General features: G+C 37.1%; 1 pseudogene; it reads left to right on the top strand.

Moving 5' to 3' along the window:
- The first annotated feature begins 13,955 nt into the window (after positions 1-13,955).
- Positions 13,956-14,066, top strand: LOC123387074 (annotated as a pseudogene).
- Positions 14,067-20,200: the final 6,134 nt, after the last annotated feature.

Here is a 20,200-nt window from a genome sequence, read left to right as displayed (position 1 = left end):
CTGATGATGGTTATTTTTGTGTCTTCATTTTTTGATCGAGAACAGAAATACAGGGTGTCAGCTGAAGACTGTGTCTGCCTCAAATCCTTTTCTTTCCACAGCAATTTCTTAACATTTTGATTGTCAGACATTAAAAACAAAATAAACCAGTGGAAACCTTGACTGCAGAATCCACTACTCAAAGTACAACATAGCAGGAGAGGTTCTGCTCCCTCTGACAATTAGGCTTTAGTGTAAGATGAAGTATTTGGAAGCTACCTTGCAATTATCAAAAGGCTTAGAAATAAAACTCCAGAGTTTACATGGATAACATTCCCCAAGCCTCCCTGAAAAGAATTTCTGAAGCTTAAGTAGGAAAAATGAATCACATGAGTGATGACAGCAACTCACCAATAATTCTGTAAAATATGACTAATAGTATTGGAACAAGAATAAAGATTTTAAATTTGAGGGGTGGAGGGAGGGAATGAACACACACCAACACCATGATTGGTTTTTGGTTATAGACAAATCAGATCTAACTGCTTACCTGCCAGAAAGCCAGAAACTTTTTTATGGTCCATTTTTCAAAGATACCGTCAAGTCTTTCCCTAAATAAAGCAAGATATCAAATCAGCAGAGAATTAAAATATATTTATTTTTAAAAAGCTCGAGCAGAAGGGCATCTGATGTTTTACAGACATTCCAACACCTTCAGGAAATTTGAACTCACACCAAAGGATCTGATAGTCATTTGAATCTCCATGTGTACCAGAGCACATGTGCACACAATGCACATTGAATCACTCCAGTGGAGGGGAAAAAAAAACCCAAACCCTGGTTTTAAATTATAGAAGTCTTCTACCATTCTTCTTAACCACAAAATCTTTGGCAGCTTGAAATAGAGTGACTTCGAGTGATCTGGTCATAAAGCTTCCTTTGGCGCTTGAGGCCACAATGCTCAGCTACAAGCAACTGTCAGTCCAGGGATACAGTGACTATAAACTGACCCAGAAGACATCTAAGAGTGAGGGACAATTTTGGAAGCAAACAAAGAAGGAGGCATGACTTGTCCTGATTTGTCTCAGGGAATCACTTCTCAGTTACATCATTTGCTTCATGTTGTTAGCTAGATGCCAGAATTTGGATGTGCTAACATTAATTTTCATACTTCTTTTGTGAAACCAAAAACATCCCTGCCATTTTCATTCTTGAAATACATAGAACAATCTTCTAATATAGATTGTGGGAGTGGAATACTTAGGAAGTTTAGATTTCATGGGAGAGTAAATTCATTATAAAATTGTTTAGGAGAAGCATATACTAAAGACATTAAATTAATTGCTTCCATTTATTATAATTTTATTGTCCTGGGTATGTGGTACCTAACATCCATCACCCCATTTATTTTTTATGGTAAACCTGCTGTTATTGTCCCCATTCTGCAGATGAGAAAACTGAGTTTTAATAACATTATTATTTGTTCAAGTTCACGTAGCTTGGAAAGAGGCAGAAGACAGGATCCAACTTAGTTCTAACTCTTAGCTACTGTTCTCTGTTGCTATCTTAGATACTTTTTCCTTTTGTACTTTTGTAAAATGTTAGTTTCTTTTAAAAGGAGCATTGATGCATTTTTGAAAATGATAATTAGTATTCACATCAGGGTTTTCTTTGAAAAGAGACACAGATGGTTGAGTCTTGAAAGCGCAGAGTCTGAAGCAAAGACCACCATTTCCCAGCTGTGAGATGATAAGTGAATCGCATACATCCACTAGGCTTCCATTGCTGTGCATATAGCCTTCTTGTGGAGATGCATTCATTTTACATGTATAAAGCCCTACTCATGCTCAGTGGATAGTATGCAAATGTAGGTATTATTATTAATTTGTCTGTGAAGATCATATTCATGTATTTAAATAAATCATAAGTTATTATTACATAATTATATAACATTTATGTAATTATATAAAATTATTATTATTATTATTATTAAACCACAAATAAGTTATCCCAGCTCAACCACCCAAATGACACCAAAAGTCTTTTTTTTTAAGAGGTTAAATAGAAAGATGCACTGCAGCTTTGACTCAAAGAAGTCCCAGCCCAGGGCAGAACGCCATGAAAAGGTGATGGTGTGCCACATTGACTCATAAACTTTTAACTCAGGCTCTGCCCCTTCCCCCCCCACAAAGAGAAACATAACATAGTAATCCCGTGCTGAACTTTATCCCACATTTCAACAGCTCCGTGAGCCATCTCAGTTGATACAGTTCAAATTTCCTGCTGGTCAGGTAGCACTAATATCTGCTTTTCCCTTTTAGTCCTGCCACATCATCTCAGGGCTTTCTTCACTGAGGAGGCACTTCCAGATTGGGGTGAAAATTGAAACTGTAGAGCAGCAGAGGGGGCAGCAAAGCAAGGCGCTTGGAAGGACTCATTAATCAGGATCCAGAACTGCCACTGATTAGAACTCTGGGAAGTGGGGCACATTCTTCCCCCCAGGGTGAATGTGGAAGTGCTTGCCTTCTTTCTTCTTTTCTCTTTTCCTGTGGTGCCTCAAAAAATGTGCAAGCTCTGGCTCTGAGCCAGTGGGGTGATTTCTTTGTTTAAGGGAAAGTGTAAAGTATTTTCACATTAAATGAAGAACTTCAGACATCTCCAGGAATCTGTCCTTTGAGGGCTTGTTAAAATCCAACAAAGACCCATTTATACTGTAAGAGAAGCTCTTCTTCCTTCTCTGAGTTGCTTGGGGATTTTCATTTCTTTTTGCAATACCACTCCATTTTGTCTTAGCTCCTCCTCTCAGAAGAAGTATGGTCAAATGCATTTTTTAAATTTTTAAACCCTCAGATCCTTCTTATTTAATCTGTGTTATTAGTACTCATGTTAAAAAAGTTAACCGCCTCCACCCTTGCTATGGATGACAGAAATGTTTATTCTTGATTTTTTTAAAAGATTTTGTTTATTTTTTGACAGAGAGACAGTGAGAGAGGGAACATAAACAAGGCGAGTGGGAGAGGGAAAAGCAGACTTCCCACCTAGCAGGGAGCTCAATGCCGGGCTTGATCCCAGGACCCTGGGATCAGGCCCTGAGTTGAAGGCAGATGCTAATGACTGAGCCACCCAGGTATCCCTATTCTGATCTATTGTGATGTTTAAAGTCACAAAAACTGTGAGAGATTTACTAAGAAATCTAGTTTTCTCTGAGTTTATGATTTCCCATTCTAAATTTTTTAAGACTCTTATGTATCTTAAGTCTTCACAAGAGGTATCAGAAAATAAGTTTAGACGTAAATATCCAACTGAAAGTTAATTCCTGCCCCCTGTAATTATCAGGACACACATATGTATCTTGCCTTTTTGAATAGTAAGTAAAAAATATTCTTGGGAATGCCTGGTTGGCTCAGTTGGTTAAGTGACCAACTTTTGGGGGCACCTGGGTGGCTCAGTGGGTTAAAGCCTCTGCCTTCAGCTCAGGTCATGAACTCAGGGTCCTGGGATCGAGTCCTGCATTGGGCTCTCTGCTTGGCAGGGAGCCTGCTTCCTCCTCTCTCTTTCTGCCTGCCTCTCTGCTTACTTGTGATCTGTCTGCCAAATAAATAAATAATTTTAAAAAAAGAAGTGTCCGACTCTTGGTTTTGGATCAGGTCCTGATCTCATGGCTCTTGGCATTGATCCCCTCATGGGGATCTATGCTCAGTGGGAGTCTGCTTGGATAGTCTCTCCCTCGTTCCCTTCCCCATCTCTCTCTTTAAAAAAAAACTTTAGGGATGCCTGGGTGGCTCTGTTGGTTAAGCAGCTGCCTTCGGCTCAGGTCATGATCCCAGCGTCCTGGGATCGAGTCCCACATCAGGCTCCTTGCTCCGCAGGGAGCCTGCTTCTCCTTCTGCCTCTGCCTTCCACTCTGTCTGCCTGTGCTCGCTCTTGCTCCTCTCTCTCTGACAAATAAATAAATAAAATCTTTAAAAAAAAATAACTTTAAAAAACTTAAAAAAAAAAACTTAAGAAAATCTCTTTAAAAAAATAAACTTTAAAAAAATATTTTCACAAGTGTGAAGATTGTAAACTTTGAGTTCATTTGCTGCTCCATGCCCATTAACAAGCAGAGTGCCTTGCTTATATTAGACACTCAAAACTTGTTGTCTGAAGGAACAAATGAATACATTAAGAATGATACAATATCCACTCTTAAAAACAGTTTTGAATTAGTTCTTCTACATCTTATTATTTTAAAATTTTTAAATTTAGATTCAATTAATGAACGTATATTAGTAGTTTCAGAGAGAGAGAGAGAGATCAGTGATTCATCAGTCTCGTATAATATCCATTTACATCTTTTATATCTTATTATTAAGCACTGGAACTTGTTCCCACAGCCATTTGTATGTTAATTCAACATAGATTGTATGCCATGACATCTCATAGAAAAGAAACAAATGTAGCATTTCTCACTAATGTGGTAGACTCCCGTTGTATTTCTAGGTCTTCCTTGGATATTGTGCCTGTAAAATCTATGCACCATGGACATTTAGATCTACATGGCCTATGTGACCTACCTGCAATTGTTATCAGTAGCCATCTTAGAATTGTACCCAGTGACACACTCGATTCTATACCTTTGGTGTAACATCTGAAGAATTAGACTTTATCATTGTTGGAGGATTCCCACTTGCTACTAAAAACATGTTTAAGTGAGATTATTTCCTGCCTAATTACATTTCATTAATTCCTTTGACATAATATAAACTGATTATGTGCAAGACAGTGGTTAGTTGTCTCACTACATAAAGAACATGGACATACTGTCACTCATGCAATTTAATTGACTATAAAATTATTCACTTTAACCATATAGTAGACATTTTATGAGAATTTTTATAATTATACTCTTAATTTTATTTTATTTTTATTATTTTTTTAAGATTTTATTTATTTATTTGACGCAGAGAGAGGGAGAGAGAGAGACTTAGAGAGAGAGAGAGAGAATGAGAGCGATAGAGCACAAGTGAGGGAGCAGCAGCAGGGGAGAAGCAGGCTCCCCACTGAGCAAGGAGCCAATGTGGGGCTCCATCCCAGGACCCTGGGATCATGACCTGAGCCAAAAACAGACACCAAGCCACCCAGATGCCCCTCTATAAGAATTTTGAATTTTGAAAGGAAAGTTTCAACAGTGAAACTGGAAAATATTTATCTAAAATAAATCTATCATCTGTCTGTCAATCGATCACCTGTCTATCTACCTATCTATCCTATTTATAAGATGAGAAGCCAAAGTTGAGAACAATGCCCATAACAAACTGGATCTCCCTTGAGGACACTGTTTTTCAAAAGCCGTCTTGATTAGTGGGTTTTTCTCTTCCACACTCTCATACCCCAAGACCTGGGGATGGGGCAAATGCACTTGTTTCTCCTAGCCACTCCCAGGCAATCTTTCCTTGTTCTTTCCTCAGTCTTTCCAGTTTTAAAGCTCATGCTGTGAGCTCATACTTCCCTTCATTTACTGACCTCCAGGTCTTTCTCCCTTTTTCATTCAAGAGTTAAAATCACTGTGTCCTAAACTACTCTTCTCTTATCCTTGATCTTCCAAAATCTGTGTAGCTACTGCTTCAATCTAGCTTCTCTGTGCCTTGACCTCATCCCCCCTAAATGATCATCTTCCATCAACATAGGATAACCAGTCCTCAGGTTATATCATATAGTTTCTATTAACAACTCTTAATTTCCAAAACTTTCAATTTCAATAATTTCTCTCTATGACATTACTTTTTTGTCTTTCCAGTTCACATATATTTCTATCCTCGGGCCCAAATCACTTAATCATAGGACTTTTTCATTGTCATCCTGTGAAATTCATTTCTTCTTTACCCAGCTTTTATTCCATGACCCCATCGTTACAATTACTCTCTTTTTCCTTGCATTGTATTGGAATTACAGAATTTTATCCATGGTTACTCCATGAGTAAATTCATCTTTCTGCCTATTCTATGTCTGCTCTCATACAGCTAAATATGGCTGCAGAAAATCACAACCATGATTGTCTTCCTTTAAATTTACAACCTGTAATCCTAAGTGGGCTCTTAATGCTGCCTGGCAATCATATTCTATTTCCCCAGTCCATTCATTTTCCCACTCTCCCTGAAAAAAAATTTCCTACTTTTTCTTCTCTCCTCAAACCCTTAATACATCCTCTTAAATCCTAACTCACAGCTGATGACTGTGTTTCCAGAGAAAATAGAAACAAGCAGAACAAGCAGAAGAGAGCTTCCATAAGCTTCTACCAAAATAACGAAGCACTACTTTCATCTGTTCCTTTGACAGTGGTTGACTTAAGGTGTGTCTATTTAAAGACATGCCTCTGCCTCCACCTCCACCAGGAGACTGCTTGCTTTCTCTTCTACTTCTTGAAGTAGAAAGATTGTTCTCCCGCCTTTATCATTTCCCTCCACTTTCTACTAGATCATGTATATCAGCATACAAACATGCCCTTATTTCTCTCATCTGAAAAAAAATGATTTTATTGACTCTGTCCTCAATTAACTACCACTGAATTTCTTATTCTTTTATATAAAAACTTTCAAAATGTTGTCTAAATTAGTAGTTCCCAGTTCTTCTCCCACCTTTCTCTCTTTTAAGAGAGAACCTTTTCAGTCAAACTTTGAACTTAACAATTCTAATGTGGTACCTTTTATTAAATCACCGATGACCTCCATGCTGCTCAATCAAAATCAGTTTTCATGTACTGTCTCACTTGACCCATCATCAGAAATTGATACAGTGGATCATTCTCTCCTTCTTGAAAATTTCTTCATGTGGATCCCAAGATACTACACTCTTCAGGTTTTCTTTCTTCTCCCTGTCTGCTCCTTCTTCTGGGCTTTGATGAATTCTCGTGATCTCCCTGACCATGAATTACTGGCCCCAGGACTAAGCCCTCAGACTCCTCACTTCTATTCTTACACTCAGTAATTTGACAGTCTCATCTTTTTCATGATTTCAGAAACCGTTTCTTCACTGCAACTGCTAAAGGGATATCTCCATCCTGGCTATTCTCTCAACGCAAGGTCTCTCCAGTTAGATATCTAATATACCTCAAATCTAGCAGCTTTAGGGTCATACTCCTACCCTTCCTTCCAGTCCTGCTCCTCGCAAAGCCCTCTCCATATCAGTTATTGCAGTTCTACACTTCCATTTGCTCAGGCCTGAATCACTGGAATTAATCTCACTCCTTCTTTCATAACTGAGTTTCTGCCTGTCACAAAGTACTGCTCTCTCTACCTTGGAAATACAGCTACAATTCAAATGTTTTTGCATTTCCTTTCCTTCTTTCGGTTTAGTCCAAGTCATCATCATTTCTTGAATGAATAATTGTGTTAACCTTCTAGATGGTATCTCCATTTCTGCCTTCATTACCCTTATAGATTATTATCAATATAGCTGACGTACACAGCATAAATTCAAACGTGTCACTCTTCTACATAAACACTCCAGTGGCTTCTCATCTCACTTGGAGTAAAATCCCAAGTCCTCACATCAGTCTGCATAATCACATAATCTGTCTACATCTCTGTGGTCATCTTTGCGGGTTTCTCCAATCCGGTCATATGGGCCATTCCGCTCTTCTTCTCACATTCTCACATACACTATAACCTGCTTTCAAACTCTTGCACTTGTTTCCTCTCCAGTTTTCTACCATAAATGCACATGACTAGATTCCTATCTCTTCTGCAGTATAAACAGCCTCCGTGAAGCATTTCCTGCCCACCATAATTAAAATTCCATTTCTTAGTTCTCTTCTTCTATTTTCCCCTATAATCCTATCAATATCTAGCTTATTATATATTTTACTCATTTATCTATTACCTTTCTCCTTTTTGTTGACTATGGACTTCATTCTCTTGTGTTAACTACTGTACTTCTAGGCATTCAGTAAATACTTGTTGAGTGCATAACTGAATGAATAAATGGATATAACAATGCTCCTGATTACTAAATGGCTATAGATATGATCGAAGTCTCAAGGAGGAAAATGATAACAAGATAAAAAAGGGAAAAACTTGGGGTGCCTGGGTGGCTCAGCCTTTAAGCGGCTGCCTTTGGCTCAGGTCATGATCCCAGGGTCTTGGGATCGAGGCTCACATCACATCGGGCTCCCTGCTCAGCAGGAAGCCTGCTTCTTTCTCTCCCACTCCCCCTACTTGTTTTCCCTCTCTCTCTGTGTCTCTCTCTGTCAAATAAATAAATAAAATCTTTTTTTTAAAAAAAAGGAAAAACTCATTTTAAATGTTTAAAAAAGGTTGCAGAGAAATAGAAGGCTCTTTACCTGAGAACTGTGTTAGTATATTCAAAGAGCTAAAATATGAGTACAAATTGTGTAGCATTCTTTCCTCTATTTACAGCTCTAATAGCTTAGATGAGAATCAGTAGTTTTTAAGAACATTTTGTCTTCATAAAAGTTTAATGGAATATTAAGGTGAAATTCAGTGAATTCCCTAATACTCAATACCTAAACACCAATTTAAATAGAACAGAAAACTTACAAGTCTCTGCAAGCAAAAAGAGAATTAGAATAAGATGATTTGGGACATCTTACTTAGCGGTATTTATTAATTTTTTTTTTTAAAGATTTTATTTATTTATTTGACAGAGAGAAATTACAAGTACACTGAGAGGCAGGCAGAGAGAGAGAGAAGGAAGCAGGCTCCCTGCCGAGCAGAGAGCCCGATGTGGGACTCGATCCCAGGACCCTGAGATCATGACCTGAGCCGAAGGCAGCGGCTTAACCCACTGAGCCACCCAGGTGCCCCGGTATTTATTAATTTTATGCTATTTTCTCTTTATGGACTAAAATGGATAACCTAACATTTAGGGCCAAAATGAAGTACCACATGAAGTGAGGAAACTTGTCACACGTGACGTAAATTTTGCACTTGGATTTTATGTAGAATATTGCACAATTCCATTAGGTGGTACAAGTTCCTTTTTACTCTAATCAGCTATTAGCACTTTCTATGCTTGCAGGGTTTTTGTACCACATTGTTAATCAGTCTGTACTGCTTCTCCTGCCAGTAACTATAGAGTTACTTCTGAAGACTAGCTCTTCTTTCTTCAGTGAGTGAAAAGCAACCAGAGACAGCTTGAAGAATTCCAAATCCTGTCAAAAAAACAGACGGAGTTAGCTGAGGGAGGAGAAAGGAAGTGGAAAAGAGCAGCCACATGAGTTCATGGGCCTGGCTTTTTATCATGCCTACTCTTGGGGCCACATCAGTGGCCTTGCTTTTGTGCCAGAAACAGTGCAAGTCATAATTAGAATATGGAATATTGCAAAGAAAGGGGAAAAGGCCCCATCTGGGCAGGCACTTTAACTATAAGCCCAGAACCTGTTTTACAGCTGAGGCACAAAGACTGTATTAATACATGTGGTTAGTCCCTTCTCCCTCCATACTGTAGATTCATTGTGTCTGTTTTTCCTAGGTGGAGCAAACACAGACATATAATATTTTGTTCTCTTTTTGCTGTTACACTTCCTTTCTCACCAGATGCAGCCAACCCCTTCCTAAGCCTTTCTGTCTGTACTGCTCAGCTTGTTGACACCAATCAGCTTGCAAGTGAGTGGGCTGTCAGCACTGGCTATTTTCTCCTGCATTGTCACTGGTCTAATGACATCCTCTGGTTTATGCACTTTTCTCTCCAACACCACCGTGAGCTAGAATAACTCACTCAGTCTGGGTGTTAGGCACCTCTCCTATAATTCATGCCAAGTGAAGGAAATCCTTAGACTTAAGGACAAATAGTGTAGCATATGTACAGAGCACTGCGTAGTCTCCTATGTGTAAACTTTCTGTTTAATATAATGAAATAAAGCATTTCAATGCGCATGGTGCTTTTTTTTTTTTTTGGTAGATAAAGAAGCAATTAGCGATAAGAGATCCTAACACAATAGGACCATTATTCCTCAAATCACCATGAGAATGAGAGTCTTATATATTTAAATGGAACTAAACAAATGATTGTTAATTATTAGTTAAACACAAGTTTACTGAATCTTAATGTTAATGGATATCTATGGGAATATTCCTAAGAAAATAATAATTTATTAGTATCAGTGTTTGGAAGAGAATAGAGAGCCCTGAAATTAGCCCTTGCATAGGCTGTTAACTAATTTTTGACAAAAGCACCAAGGACAGATAAAAGGAAAAGGATAGTCTCTTTAATAAATAATGTTTAGAAAACTCAATATCCACATGCAAAAGGATGAAATTGGACCCTGAGCTTACACCAGACATAAAAATATAAACTCGAAGTGTATCATAACATTAAATGTAAGACCTGAAACTGTAAAACTTCTACAAGAAAATATAGGGGAAAAGCTTTTGACATTTCTATTGGCAATGATTTTTTAGATATTTTACCAAAACACAGGCAACAAATGCAAAGATAAATAAGTAGGACTATATCAACCTAAAAAGCTCTGCTCAGTTAGGAAACAATATACAAAATGAAAGGCAACCTGTGTAATGGGAGAAAATATCTTCATTCCATATATCTAATAAGATGCTGATATCTAAAATATATAAGGAACTCATACAACTCTATAGCAGAAACACAAATAACATCATTAGAAATTGGGCAAAGGACCTGAATAGACATTTTTTCCAAAAAAGACATGTATAAAAAAGTGCTGACCAGCATTAATCATTTGGGAATTGCAAACCCAAACCACAGTGAGGTATTACTTTATACATGTTAGGATGATTTTTTTAAAAAGGTAGGAGACAATAAGTTTTGGTAAGGGTGTGTGGAAAAAGGGGAACTTTCTTATGTTGTTGGTGGGAATGTAATAGTAATTATGGAAAACAGTATGAAGGTTCTGAAAAAATGAAAACTAGAACTATTACATGAACTATCAGCAATCTTGCTTCTAAGTATGTATCTAGAAGGAATGGAATCAATATGTTGAAAATATATCTGCCCTCCCATGTTTATTGTAGCATTATTCATGATAGCCAAGATATGACAATAGTCTGTGTATCCACTGAGAGATGAAAGAAAATGTGATGCATATATACAGTGGAATATTACTCAACCATAAAAAAGAAAGACATCCTACCTTTTGAGACAACATGGATGAAACATCATGAGGACATTAAAAAAGTGATATAAGGGAGATTCAGAGATATAAATACTGCACTTATATATGGAACTTAAAAAAATTGAATTCATAAGAGCAGACTGTAAAAAGGTGCTTGGAAGCCAAAAAAGACACACTTGTTGCTCTGCTCATTCCCTCAGGTCTCTTAAACTAGTCCGTGAGTCTGTGTCACAGGTTTGACATATCTTCCTGCTAATGGCTGGCACCTTGACTTCAGACATTTGCTTTGGGTACTAGTGCTTCCTTACCTTCATGATGTGGAAATACCTAGGACTTTTCCAGTTCTTTGACCTCACCACATCCAAAGGCACAGCCCATTATAAGTGACTGAAATTGCACATGTACTTGGCTCCTATTTCTCACATCCACTTCCCAAATAAATAACTTGGATTTAAATCCTTGTGCCAGGTTCTGCTTCTCAGAGAAACCAACCTAAAAATAGTTACTGAGTCTGATAAATGAAACTATAAAAGGAAGCATAGCATTTCTAACCTGAGATATTTAAGAGCCAATGTGCCTCTTCAATGGCACTTTTCTCCCTTGGCAGCAAATCTGGAGGCCATGTTTTGGAAAAATCATCCTGTATGCTTGAGTCACAGTTTGGTGAGGCATTGTTCTAGAGAACTCCTTTCTCTTTTACAATTTGATGACTGATAAATGAAACTTTATTATGGAAAGCCACTGATCTATCAAGGTGGTCCTTTTTAATTCTTTAAACATAGCCTAAGCTATCTTAATAAAAGCCCTTTTATTGCTTTTATATATTAATATCTTATTCCTTCCACTAGATTTTGAGAAGAGTACGTGTGACTTGGATGTCTTTATATACTACTTCATGCCTAGGCCTAATTAATGCCCTGTATATATAAAACAGTGGCTGAATAGTTGGACGGTTGAATGCTCAAATGAATTAATGAGAAGTAAGTAGCAGGAATAGTCACACAATCCAGGTAGAATGACTCTTTCCAGTGTCAGAAATAATAGTTCATATAGTTCAGCAAAGTCTGTTACCATATAAAAATAACCTCATAAAGTCTCGTAGTTTTAGTTTTAGGATAGAACCAATACTTAAATCCTTAGAAACACACTGCCAATTCACAATAGTTGACTTAGAAAATCTTATGAGAAGCTGAGCAGATTTGTTTTTCAGATATTATACTATTTTCGTGGCCTCTGATCTTGGGGAAGTGTTGGCACATGGCTCCAGTTCCTGCTTCTTAGATTTGCTTCCTGAATGGAGAAACCCTGGGCACTGTTTTCCTTTGTTTGGGTGGTTAATTATGTTTCAGGGTGGTACTCACAGGGCAGAACACTTTTATAGCTGCTTGCTTCAATCTGGCCTCTCTGCCAATCCTTGTTCCACTTGTGGCCAGTGAACCTAAACTCTGGAGGGGTTACTTTCCCACCCAAACTGCCCACCCAGGCTGGGAGTTTGAATGTAGAATTTGCTTTTCCTGTCAATTTCATCTTTTTCCATTTGCTTTTACCCTCCTCTGGTTCTCATCGAGTTGAACCCAGCATGGTTTTCCCTTAGTTAACTGCTGTGTTGTTCTAGGCATTAATATCATTGTCAGCACAGTTGTGTGAACAAGTTTTATTGGTTATTTTGGGCTTTTTCTGCCAGTAGGAAGACTAAGTCTTAATAGCAATCAAATGCCTCAGAGAACTATTCATTCCATATTTGTCACTTGCCAATTCCGTTGAAGAGGATTTTAACTTCCTATTTGGAATAATACTATTTCTGATTTTAAAAATTAGTAGAAAATGAATGGAAAGTATAGAAAAGAAATTAAATTTCACCTATAACCCCATCACTCAGAAATAAATACAACTGAAATTTTTAAATCTTTTTCAGTCCCTTATATTCCTTAGCATTTATGAATAATTAATAAATACATAACACATATGTACACATACCCAAACTTTTTCTTCAAAATTGAGGTTGTGGCACATATACAATTTTTAATTTAGCATCATATTGCATGAATTTCCAAAGTCTTTAATTATTATTACATGATAATGTTTCTAATGACTAAAATAATTTCATATATGAAGGATTCATCTTATATGGAAACCACTCATTATTTTAAATTAATTATTTTTATTATAATGTAATGTATTATTTGCCCCAGTGCTACAGGTTTATGAAATTTTCAGGCTTACACACTTCCCAGAACTCACCATAGCACATACCCTCCCCAACTACACTCTCCACAATCCCCTTCCCCAGTGACCCTCAGTTTGTTTTGTAAAGCTAAGAGTCTCTTAGGTTTGTCTCCCTGCCAATCCCATCTTGTTTCATTTTTTCCTTCTCTACCCCCCAAATCCTCAACTCTGCCTCTCAAATACTTATATCAGGGAGATCATATGATAATTGTCTTTCTCTGATTGACTTATTTCGCTAAGCATGATACCCTCTAGTTCCATCCATGTCATTGAAAATGGCAGATTTCATTTCTTTGATGGCTGTATAGTATTCCACTGTATATATATATGCCACATCTTCTTTATTCATCTGTTGATGGACATCTAGGCTCTTTCCATAGTTTGGCTATTGTGGACATTGCTGCTATAAACTTTCAGGTGCACGTGCCCCTTCGGATAACTACCTTTGTATCTTTAGGGTAAATACTCAGTAGTGCAATTGCTGGTCATAGGGTAGCTCTATTTTCAACTTTTTGAGGAAACTCCATGCTGTTTTCCAGAGTGGCTGCACCTGCTTGCATTCCCAACAGTGTAGGAGGGCTCCCCTTTCTCCACAGCCTCGCCAGCATCTGTCATTTCCTGACTTGTTAATTTCAGCTATTCTAACTGGCGTGAGGTATATCTCACAGTAGCAGTGGTAGTATCGTAGCCAGTGAGGTTTATCCGAGGCGGGATTATTGCTAATTGATTTGTATTTCCCTGATGCCAATTTATGTGGAGCACTTTTTCATGTGTCTGTTGGCCATCTGGATGTCTTCTTTGCAGAAATGTCTGTTCATGTCCTCTGCCCATTTCTTGATTGGATTATTTGTTCTTTTGGTGTTTGATAACACCAAAAAAAACTTTTGATAACACCAAAAGAAAACCAAAACTTTGTAGATTTGAATACTAGCCCTTTATCTGATATGTCATATATGAATATCTTCTCCCATTCTGTCAATTGTCTTTTGGTTTTGTTGACTGTTTCTTTTGCTGTGTAAAAGCTTTTGATCTTCATAAGGTCCCAATAGTTCATTTTTGCCCTTGCTTTCCTTGGCTTTGGCGACATTCCTAGGAAGAAGTTGCCTTGGCTGAGGCCAAAGAGGTTGCTGCCTGTGTTCTCTTCAAGGATTTTGATGGCTTCCTGTCTCCCATTGAGGTCTTTCATCCATTTTGAGTCTATTTTTGTGTGTGGTGTAAGGAAAGGGTCCAGTTTCATTTTTCTGCATGTGGCTGTCCAACTTCCCCAACATCATTTGTTGAAGAGACTGTCTTTTTCCACTGGACATTCTTTCCTGTTTTGTCGAAGACTATTTAACCATAGAGTTGAGGATCAATTTCTGGGCTCTGTATTCTCTCCCACTGATCTATGTGTCTGTTTTTGTGCCAGTACCATACTGTCTTGATGATGACAGCTTTGTAATAGAGCTTGAAGTCTGGCATTGTGCTGCCGCCAACTTTAGTTTTCTTTTTCAACACTCCTCTGGCTATTCGGGGTCTTTTCTGGTTCCATATAAATTTTAGGATTATTTGTTCCATTTCTTTGAAAAAAAAAAAAAAGGATGGTATTTTGATAGGGATTGCATTAAATGTGTGGATTACTTTCGGTAGTATAGACATTTTCACAATATTTGTTCTTCCAATCCATGATCATGGAACGTATTTCCATTTCTTTGTGTCTTCCTCAGTTTCTTTCATGAGTACTTTATTGTTTTCTAAGTCCAGATTCTTTGCCTCTTTGCTTAGGTTTATTCCTAGGTATCTTATGGTTTTGGGTGCAAGTGTAAATGAGATTGACTCCTTAATTTCTCTTTCTTCTGTCTTATTGTTGGTATATAGAAATGCAACTGATTTCTGTGCATTGATTTTATAGCCTGACAGTTTACTGAATTCTTGTATGAGTTCTAGAAGTTTAGGAGTGGAGTCTTTTGGGTTTTCCACATAAAGTAGCATATCATCTGCAAAGAGTAAGAATTTGATTTCTTCTTTGCTGATTTGGATGCCTTTTATTTCTTTTTGTTGTCTGATTGCTGAGGCTAGGACTTCTAGTTTTATATTGAATAACAGTGGTGATAGTGGACAGCCCTGCCATGTTCCTGACCTTAGGGGAAAAGCTCTCAGTTTTTCCCCATTGAGAATGATATTCACTGTGGGTTTTTCGTAGATGGCTTTGGTGATATTGAGGTATGTACCCTCTATGCCTACACTTTGAAAAGTTTTGATCAAGAAAGGATGCCGTACTTTCTCAAATGCTTTTTCAGCATCTATTGGGAGTATCATGGTTCTTGTTCTTTATTTTATTAATGTATTGTATCACATCAATTTGTGGATGTTGAATCAATATCCTTATATCAGATAAATTATATTCTAAGTCACAGACTATTTAAGAGTTGAAGAAGGGCACTGTGTCTTACTTAAAGGGTCTGTCCAACAAGAAGATCTAACAATTTTAAATACCTATGCCCCTAACATTGGAGCAACAACTATATAAATCAAAGTCCCTCAGTGGAGCAGACTTCTAAAAGTTCTGATTTTGTGGTCTCCTGCTCTGCTGCTCTACCAATTGCCGGGAGCCAGCCTCTTCCCCTGAGGTTTATCTTCCCATTGCTTCGGATTTACTTTTCCATATGTCCTACCTTCCAGGAAGTGGTCGATTTTCTATTCCTAGAATTGCTGCTCTTCTTCTCTTCTGTCTCCTGTTGAGTTTGTAGGTGTTCAGAATGTATTGATAACTATCTAGCTGAACTTACAATATTTCGGTCTCCTACTCCTACACCATCTAGCTCCTCTACCCTACTCCAGATTTCTTTCCTATAAGCCTTTGCCAGTATATTTCACACCTTTTAGGGTATTAATAATTAATACTCATAATTGTCATTAATTATCTTAAAGTTAGATGTCACTGTGTATGTGATTTGCATTTCTTTAATAATATATTCTTCATAGACTTATAAAGATTCAGTACCTCCTTTAGATTCAGTACCTCCCTTATACTATACGTTCTTTTTTCATTCTCTTTTTATCAAATTGTTTTTGTTTTCTGTTTGGTCTCTTATCTTTCATATTAAAGGTTTTTCTAAAATGCTTGATAATTCTGGTTTCTTTACTGTGTTTAAGAGTGAAGAGCCTAAAAATCTGATTATAAAATCTGTGCTTAGGATGGAACCTATTGATCTTGAGTTTCACAGAAAACTCGAGCCAGCCTTTCACCAGCCCATTCCTGGGACTCCCTTAGTGTCAGTCTCCTTAGCCCTCTTGTCTTGGAGTAATGAGATTTCCTATTGAAAACTTCTCTTCCAGCATACCATAGGTGTTCCTTTTGTCTCCCTGGGTTATTGTTGGTGGTGGTGGTGCTGTTGTTGTAATAGCACACCTGCCCTAACTTTTCCTCATGTCCCCCAGTCCAAGGACCCTCTCCTACATGTTTCCAGGGAGTAAGCTCTTAGATCTCCCATAGGACGAAGAAGGGGTGGTTACTCAAGGTGGAGTGGGAGAGGGGTCTAGGATATCTGTTCTCATCCAGGTTTCCATTTCCCAGCTACCTCCCCCTCACCCAAAGGTGTGTGTGGACATTAATTCCTGAGTCTTTTGAAGATTCTACTCTGCATGTTAGGCCAAGGTACTCACTAATATGCTTTCCAGGTTGTTAAGTACTGTTGCTGTTCTCTCTATTCTTACTTTCTCTATACTTGTGATTTATGTCTTATAAAATAATGTCTTTACTGATGTAACAGTGAGGTTTCGAGATGGCAATATTGGATGGCCCAAAGCTATCTTTGAAGTTAGGCATTTTCCTTGTAACAGCATATGTTAAATTTTTTTCTAAAATGCAAATGGGAAGTTTTATAATTTAAGTGGTTGAACTTATTGATCTTTATCATCATAGGCAATATGACTAGACCTACTTTAGTTATTGTCTTATGTATTATATTTAAACTACCTTCCTATGTCTTTTATTTTGTCCTTTGCTTTCCTTTTCTTTCATTTAAAAAAAAATCTATGATGGTTTCTAGACATTTATTTTACTTCACACATTATTATAAAATCAAACGCATTAACAAATCACCTTAAGCTCTTTTTAGGTAAATTTAAAAGCTGAGAATGCTTTTAATCTTACTTGCCCATCTTTGTACAATTTATAAATATAGCCCCAAATGAAGAAGATTACCTTTGAAGTAATACTCTATATTATTACTCTATATTATTATTATTATTATTACTATTGAAGTATAGTTAACACACAGTTACATTAGTTTTAGGTATACTAGATAGTAATTTGACAAGTCTATATATTATGCTATTCACCACAAGTGCAGCTATCATCTGTTAGCATACAAGGCTATTATAATACCATTGACTGTATTCCCTATACTGTACCTTTTATCCCCATAACTTATTCATTCCATAAGTGGAAGCCTACCTCTCCCATTCTCTTTCATCCATTTTGTATTATATTTAATTTATAATAATTTGTTCTTTGTTTCATAGTGTCTTTCATCTGTATGTCTTCTTTGAATAATTGTTCTTGTGTTGATTATCTTTTTGGAGAAACATCAACTTTTTAACATTTAAGTACAATAATATTTTAACAAACATTATTTAGATTTAATTTTAACTGCTTTGGGGGCTTCCATGTGATTTCTTATTATATAGTTTGCTTTCTAATTCTTGAGTTTTTCCTTTGAATCACCTCTAGATCAACTAACAATCCTTTAAGCACCTTTTTCAAGAATGCTGTTATGTTTTCTGAATTTTGGAAAGATTGGACTCTCTTTGATGTTCAACACAATAATTTAGCACAATATAGATTTTGAGGCTAGTGATTTTTCCTTAGAAAGCTCTATTGACATTCTTTCCTTTTATTATGGTATTCAAATATTACAGATATCACTTTCTTTCATAAGCTTTGTTGTAAAGATAAAAAAAAAAAAAAAGAACTTCAGTTTCCATATCCCCTTTTGAAGTCTGACTCTCAATCCTCATTCCTTAGAACAGGTGAAAAGTTTAGTTCCTTTTGAAATATCCATCTTAGACTTGTTCCATATGCTCAAACATTGTGTTCAGTGGGAACGGAAGCTTGGGGCAAGGTCTGGTTTGCCCAGAGCTGAGGAGTTTCCCAGACATGGAACTTTCTATGCTAAAACTGCAGAAGTCCTATATAACCTGGGACATGTTGGTCATTCTAGATGTAGACTGTGGTCTTTGGTTCCATTGGTTTGCTTTTCTGATGACTATTATAGAGGGCTGACAGGCTCTTCAGGTTCAGCTGTTCTTTGTTTATCTGCTGCTTACTGTATGTGCTTGGCAGACAAAAACTTTCTGCGCACCTTCCAAGTGCGTGTGCCTGATTGACTAACAGAGCTATTCATTCATTCATTCATTCGTTCCTATATTTTTTTAAGATTTTGTTAGCTCCACAGAAGAACTGCTAAAGAACAAGATGTGGTTCTATCTATTTCCTCCTCATAACCTTGAGGCATATCTTTCTAGTCTAGGGATAATCCTTCTGCCTTTATGGTCAGAAACTTATGTCCCTGAAACCAAGGAAGTCTTGGGTTTTATCATAAAATCCTCTACATTCCCCTAGGAGCTTAAAATTTCAGGAAAAATGTCCACAAATGCTTGTGGCTCCTTCCATTTTTCTCTCCTGTCTCATGACTTTCCTGGAAAGATCACATACAGGGCAGTTTACCTGTTTGACAAAGAAAAGAGAAAAGTTGAAATCTCAACATGGCATCCAGCCCCATAGCTTTGAAAACACTGATTCTCTACTAAATTTTATCCTCCACAAGAAACCTATATTTATGGTTAAAACATTGGGTTTTTTTTCTTTAAATTTTAAAAATATTTTTAAACAGAATATTGGAAGCCCTTTTGAGTTGGTTTTAGATTCCTTGTTAACCCAGCAAATTTGCCAATTAATCAGCTACCAGGCTATGATTTAGCATACATTCCAAAGTGCCAGGCGCCCACGTAAGTGTCATCCATGATCTTTGGGATCCTTTGGCCATAATGGATTCTCTTTTACTTATTTGACATCATGTGATTGATTTTTCTCTTTTTAAACAGTACATAGAGTGAATATAAGAAATAAAATGAAAATTATTTTTCTGTAATCAGTGGTCTTACACCCTTTTCTGCTTCATTTTGCAACCTTACTGTACATATAATTTCAGGCTATTCTCTACCTCAAAAAAAAAGTCAAGCAGTTTAACTGTTTCCTAGGAATAGCTTAACTTAAGTTAATGATAGAAGACTTTAAAGACAGAGACCTTTCTTTCTTCCTTCCTCCCTTTCTTCCTTCTCCCTATCTCCTTTCCTCCCTCCCTCTCTTTCTTTCTTTCCTTTCTCTGTTTTCTCTTCTCTTCTCTTCACTTCACTTCTTTCTTTCCAATTTTCTTTAATGGTAGTAGAAAATCAGCCCCCTCCAAGTAGTCTCAGAAAGTTTCCCTTAACTATATGCTCTTTCTCACAAGTCTGCCTATACAGCTGTGCTAGTTCCCACCAGAAGAAACAATTCTAGTTAAGAAAGAATAATAAATGTTCCTTGGCATAGTTGAAGCTTCCAGTCACATAATGTTGCTTTTCCTAATTTCTACTTCGTTTGGGAGGGTTGATGGGTACTACTTAGTGAGGAATAAAATTCCAAGTTTGCTGTGGAAGACCTTATCTTATCTATGTTGCTTCTGAATCTAATCAGGTAAACTGAAGTCTTGTCCATTCTCACATTGATCTCTTGCCTCCAAATTCCGTAATATTGTGACCAATAAAGGTGCTAATGTTTTGGTCATAGACATTCACTGCATCTGTCAACCCTTCCAGTTTTGCAACTATATTCCATGTCCATTTCAGCCTAAGTTTATATCCATCAATGCCTGCTAAGTGTTT

The sequence above is a fragment of the Mustela putorius genome, unplaced genomic scaffold (assembly GCF_011764305.1).
Source record: "Mustela putorius furo isolate JIRA1106 unplaced genomic scaffold, ASM1176430v1.1 tig00003845_pilon_pilon_pilon, whole genome shotgun sequence".
NCBI lineage: Eukaryota > Metazoa > Chordata > Mammalia > Carnivora > Mustelidae > Mustela > Mustela putorius.
This window is presented reverse-complemented; position numbering and strand designations above follow the sequence as displayed.